Below are 5,989 nucleotides of genomic sequence, written 5' to 3'. Positions count from 1 at the left end.
CTGCGTTAGTTTAACAATTGTACCAAAAAAGGCTCATGAGCTAAATTAATGCAGACTACCACAAATTGAACCTATTCACAATAAATGGCATTGAAGTTTGGTTTGGGGTTTTTTTTTTGGTGGAGTTAAAATCTTATTTTCATTTGAAGTAGAACAACATCTTCCTTCTGCAGATCTTATCCAGACTTAATCAGACATCAAACTAAAACCAGCTTTGCTTTTTCTAAAACACATCTTCTCTTTCTGCAACAGACAAATAAATTAAAAATCATACGGAAACTCTAAAAGAACAAGAGATTAATTTTTAGTTTTACGATTCTCCTGTGTTACTTTCCCCTCTTCTCTCAAGAACCCATTGGAATACTCAAGGGCAGAGACTGCTGTACTCAATTTTGCTTTTTACATCCCTACCTTACACACAACTTCATGGGCATGAACTGGCAGTGAGAAAATCTCTGATGTGTGGAAAACCCAGGTACTTAGGACAAAACCTATGATAAGGCAAGCAATACCTTCAGTTGGCTTGCTATTCAGTCTCTTGAAAAATCTCTCTGTGCAATTGTGCCAAACAAATTCTTTATGTATTTCAAAGAAGATATGGATTTATAGAGATTGCTCTGAGACATGCCATCTTATATAACTCGTGTTCTTGGAAAAGGTGCCAGGTCTAAGGAGTTCATTGAAACCCAGAGCTCCACCTCGGTGTGGCACAGCCCCACCCTGGGCCACGATGTGCCACCGTGGTGACTCTGGGCAACCCACAGACCAGTTAGGTCACTTCAAGGCTAGGAACAAGCTTGTCCCAGCAGCTTGTTACAAATGCAAATAGAGAAATGTTTTAATTACGTGTTTAGCATTCTATTTTTTTCCTCTGATGACAGAAAAAAGGTAATTGTTCTGAGGAGGCCAAGATCTCCCCTCTGTGTTTGAATTCGGGAACTCCTTATTGCAATTCCATTGTTGGCTGTGCTATGGTTTAATTAATGCTAAAGTATCAGACCATTGAAATAATTACTAGAACATTAAATAGACTCTTATCTGTGGATGTATTTTATGTTAATTATGACCATCTGTTTAGAAATCCTATTTAGTACTATGAACATTCAGTGCCCTTTAAGTAACAGGATCCTTGTACAAGATGTCCTTATCTCAGCGAGCTTTGCAATATAATGCAGTGATTTTCCCCCAGATGAATTCCCATAGTAAGTGTAAAACACACCAAACTGAAAGTTGAACCTGTCCCTTCAAAACCAAACTGCTGAGGTTAAACTTTCAACACAAGCCAGAATATTCACATGTATTGGACAAATCAGATTTTCATCCAGCTCCTAGGAAAGCACAACCAAAGCTCTTGCAGGGATGAACAAACACAGTCATCTTTAGCATGCTATTGCTACATATGTCTTTTAACCAAGGAAATTCAAAAGCAAAACAAGTAAAAGCAAAACCAAAGAGTGAGCCAACATGCCTAGTGAGATTTTCTGATTCCTCTATAAAGAATCCCACCATTTCCTTTAGCACATCTGCTTCCCCATCAAAACAGCAAGGCTAGAGAGGCACTGAACTGCAAAGCCTCGCAGAAAACACTTTCCTCAAAGCTCTGTGCAGCGTTACCAGAAACATTAAGACACCAACACTGCTGCTGACCTAGGACTGATATTGCTGTTTCTTCGCCCATCTGACTGCAGGACACAGGTAACAGCACAAACCAGAGCACTCTGGGAAGTGTGTGACTGTCATGACTCATGGGGAAAAGTTTAGGAAGAGGCTGGCACAGGGAGAGCTCAACTGCTAGTATGTCACTAACGAGCTGCTAATAAACAGGTTCTATGTCCACACTGCTCATTAATTATCTCAAAGGCAGGGATCTCTCTCTCTCCTACAGTACCCACGCTCTGTTTCCACAGGTACTTCAGAGACTCAGCACCTCTCTGTTTACAAGCATTTAAAATACACTTGTTTTCCTGACCGGTATAGAAATGAACACAACAGATTCTCCAAGTGTGCACCACCAGGTTTTAAAGACCTATCTCTGGGTGTTTAATCATCCCAAATGATAGATTCTACTAAGCATGTGTTGACCTTCAGATTTCTTGACAGGAAAAAAAATCTAATTAAATCAGCAAACAGCTGGGAAAAGCTCTTGACTCCCCAAACTTCAAGCAGTACAGAGGGAGGAATCTCCATACTCTGTTGAGCTGCCAGCTCTCCTGCCATTCTTGCACCCCAGCGTGTTAGGAAAACAATCTCACATCTCCTAATTACTATGTCAACTTCTGCAAAAAGCATAAGCCAAATGTTTAATAGACTCTTGCTCCTTGTCAGAAACAATGTATTTCAGGGATGTCCTCTTGAAGAACAAATTGCTCCAGCCCTCTAAACTGAGCAAACACAAGGAGAGCAAGAAGAAGGTAAACTAGAAACCCCGTGGATTTTGTTTTTAACAGGCAGTACACTCTGTTAAAACAATTAACCTTGGTCTGTTCGCTCTGGCAGAAGTGCTCTCTATCTCTACACATACACAGGGCTTCTCTTCCCTGTCAAAGCAGAAGCACCCTGCAAAAAAAATGCCAAAGAAATGGCTGATACAGAAACTGGTCAAACACACAAGGCAAACAGTCTGAAAAGACATGGCAGTTGCCACTTCAAAGATCATTACACAGTGAAGTTACAGTAAGTTTTACAGTATTACTATCAGAAGCAATGCTACAGATGACAGAGAAATGGCCAAGCCTAAGTTCAGACATTATGTAATGGTAAAAACCAGTACAGCCGAGTAATTCTGTGTTTCTAATGCAGTAGTATTTTCCCATTGCAGTGATGACTGCAAGGGAGCAGAGTAACCATGATTTTCTCATTTTAGAACAGAATATGTGATGAAATTGGAAGGTGGGGTGGAAGGGAAGATAGGTGAAACCTCAAAACCTTCCTCAAACAGCTGTACCACTTACAGATGATGGAAGTTGTAAGATTATTTTTGAATAACTTTCAGCTACTTAACCCCAAGGTATTCTCTACAACTAATCTAAGTCACTGTGCTTACTCAACCCCCTTTGGACATGATAAACATAGTTTAATTCTGATTTCCTGAAGATACCAAGCTTAGGTGACCAGGGTGTTCTGTCAGTCTGTTCCTCTCCCACACTGCTCAGTCAGGGCATTTGCCAAAATGCGAGACAGGCAAGTTCCATCCCTTGGCAGAGGAAGGGCTGGAGGCTCAGCTGCCTCCCCACAGCTCCACGTTAGCTCTGCTCTGCTCAGGGCCCCTGTGGGCCACGGGCAAAGGGAACAGGAACGAGCAGAGCTTGGATACAAATGAGACATGGAATAACTCTGTCAGTGCTGAGCAAAGGGAAGTCTTCTCTACAGATGAAGGAAGATCTCAGAAAACTTGCGAAATTATATGGCATTTTCACAACCAAGGTTCAACTGCAATCTCACTGTGGATTTAAGCCTAAATCTTAGAATTCAATTGATTTTTAATCACTAAATTAAAGAGTCCTTGATATTGGCTTGCTCTTAATGCTAGAGATCACGGTATTTCCTTTTCTTTTTTAAAGTGATCTCCATTACAGTTTTTCATTTATGCAGATTAATGGTCTGTTTGCACTGCAAAGAGGCAGCCTTTTCAAGTTTTCCTAAGTTTTGTATTTCTGAAAGCATTCTGACTGGATCAAAAACTTAAATGTCCATGTAATCAAATTATCAGTGTGAAAGTATTGGCTGGAAGGGCTAGAATATTTTATTAATTTCTCTTCAACAGCCATCATCTATAGATCTAAAAAGTAGCTTCATTAAAGGCTTAAGAAAGGGCCACCCCTGTAACAGCTCTGCATCATTCAGCTATGATGGCCTGAAATCAAAATAAATCCTCTTTAAAGAGCAGACTTGCTTATTTCCACACTCCATAATATCTGTCACATGTAAATCTCTTTGTATCAAGTGCAAATTCTACATATAACATCTTTAATGACCATTAAATACAGTATTTCAATGCGATGTTTTCACTGCACATTAATGCTACTGGGAGTATCCACAGCCCAATTCAAATCTCAGGAAAGTTACCCAGAGAAATTTTGGGGACATACTACAATTATAGAGTATCTCGAGCTGGAAGGGACACATAAGGATCATCAGGTCTAAATCTGCTTCTCTCAGGAGTACTTGACACTGAACCACACGACCAAGAGCATCATCCAGATGCCCCTGGAGCTCTGGCAGCCTTGGGGCTGTGCCCACTGCCCTGGGGAGCCTGGTCAGTGCCAACCACCCTCTGGGGGAAGAACCTTTTCCTGATGTCCAACCTGAACTTCCCTGACAGAGCTTCAATCCTGTTGCTTGTGTCCTAAATATACATCTGAATATATACATGTACCCAGACCACGTTTTGCCAAAATGCCTATGGGATGCTTCACTTGCTATGTGCGTTAAAAATCCGAGCTCAGATGCCCTCTGTCTCCTTAAAATACGTGGCTGAAGAATAATTCCTGTGAACAGGGGTACAGTTGACTAATATAAATTTAAGCTCGTGGCTGCTCAGTGACTGCCAAAGTTCACTCAGTTCAGAGGTAACTCCCTCCAAACCAACCCCAGAGTCAGTGCATCCTCAGCACTTCACACCTGCTCCTCCCTGCTCAAGCCACCAGAAATCCTGTTAACAGACTTGAAAAGTTTCCTAAATACTTCTGTAATGCCACTGTGGGTTCTTCCTTGTGTGTTGTAGGTGTCACTGAAAGGGGAGTCTGTCCTTGCCACCAGCCCAACACCAATTCAGCTCCTGTAACAGTATTGACTTTTCAGGGCTAACTGAAGGGCAAATAAATGAAAAATTTTCTTTGCCACCAAAATCAGCTGAACTCCCTCTGAACGCAGAAAAAGGGAATTTATTTCTAAGCAGATCTATTTTGACACAGTTACTTCACGAAGAGACATGCTGCAGGATTCCTGACTCTCCAGTTAATATTTTCACAGAATAAGGACTCCCACGTATGGTTCAGTTCCCCAAGCTTTTTGTTTTTTAAAAACACAACTTCCATCCTTAAACTATATATTTTACAAGAGAGAAATTCTGTATTGTAACATTTTCCCAATAATTGTAATGAAATGCTAATTCCATTCTGAGATGGAGACAAGAAAACACAGGGCTCCATAGGAGCTGGGAAGCCTCTTTAAAGGTTGTACAGAATGGCTTAATATGCCCATGGATGTAATTTTTTTCCTTTCCTTATGGTTGTCCAGTCAGCAAGGAGACCCCTTCCATTTATCCCATTAAAGGTTTACAAAATATTACCAAATGAAATATATTACACTCCTAACAAATGCTACTCTTACCCTCTGAATATTTTAAGTATCTTATCTACTGTAAATCAACAAAGCCTTAAATAAATGAGATCAACACCCAAGACCAGGAGTTCACTTTGGGATATCTCAAGCACTGACACTAAAATCTGCTGGAATTTAATATTTTTGAGAGAAATGGAGAAATGGCCACAACCTCGCACAAGACAGGAACACGAGTTAATAAGAAACCTTTTCTTGGGAAAAGCTACAGGAATTACAATTAAACCCAAACAACATGCAAAGTCTGCACGGAAGTGAACCAGGCCTGGATCAGAAATCGTCCTGGTTGTCTGTCTAAACTTTGTCATTATTTTCTCTCATTCCAGCTCCACGGCATTCCCCTCTGAACCCTGAACTGAGCACTCATCACTCTCCCACCACACTCTGCCCTTGCTGTGCTTTGTGCTGACTTCTGCACTGAACTGGACACCTCGAGCATCAGCACAACCCACACACGCTTCTCCTGCTCAGTTGTTTGTTTTTTTTAAAACACTTCAAACGCGACTCGGTGCCTGCAGCCCTCGGGCCTGTCCTCCCCTACGACTGCCTTCCACCATGACCCCAAGGCTCAGCTCCGGGGGCACTGCACCCCGGAACACAGCCGGCACCGCTCGGCTCTCCCGTGCCAGGGACGGCTCAGCGCGGGCCG

This window comes from Manacus vitellinus, unplaced genomic scaffold, assembly GCF_001715985.3.
Source record: "Manacus vitellinus isolate BGI_N305 unplaced genomic scaffold, ASM171598v3 scaffold_27_pilon, whole genome shotgun sequence".
Taxonomy (NCBI): Eukaryota; Metazoa; Chordata; class Aves; order Passeriformes; family Pipridae; genus Manacus; species Manacus vitellinus.
This window is presented reverse-complemented; position numbering follows the sequence as displayed.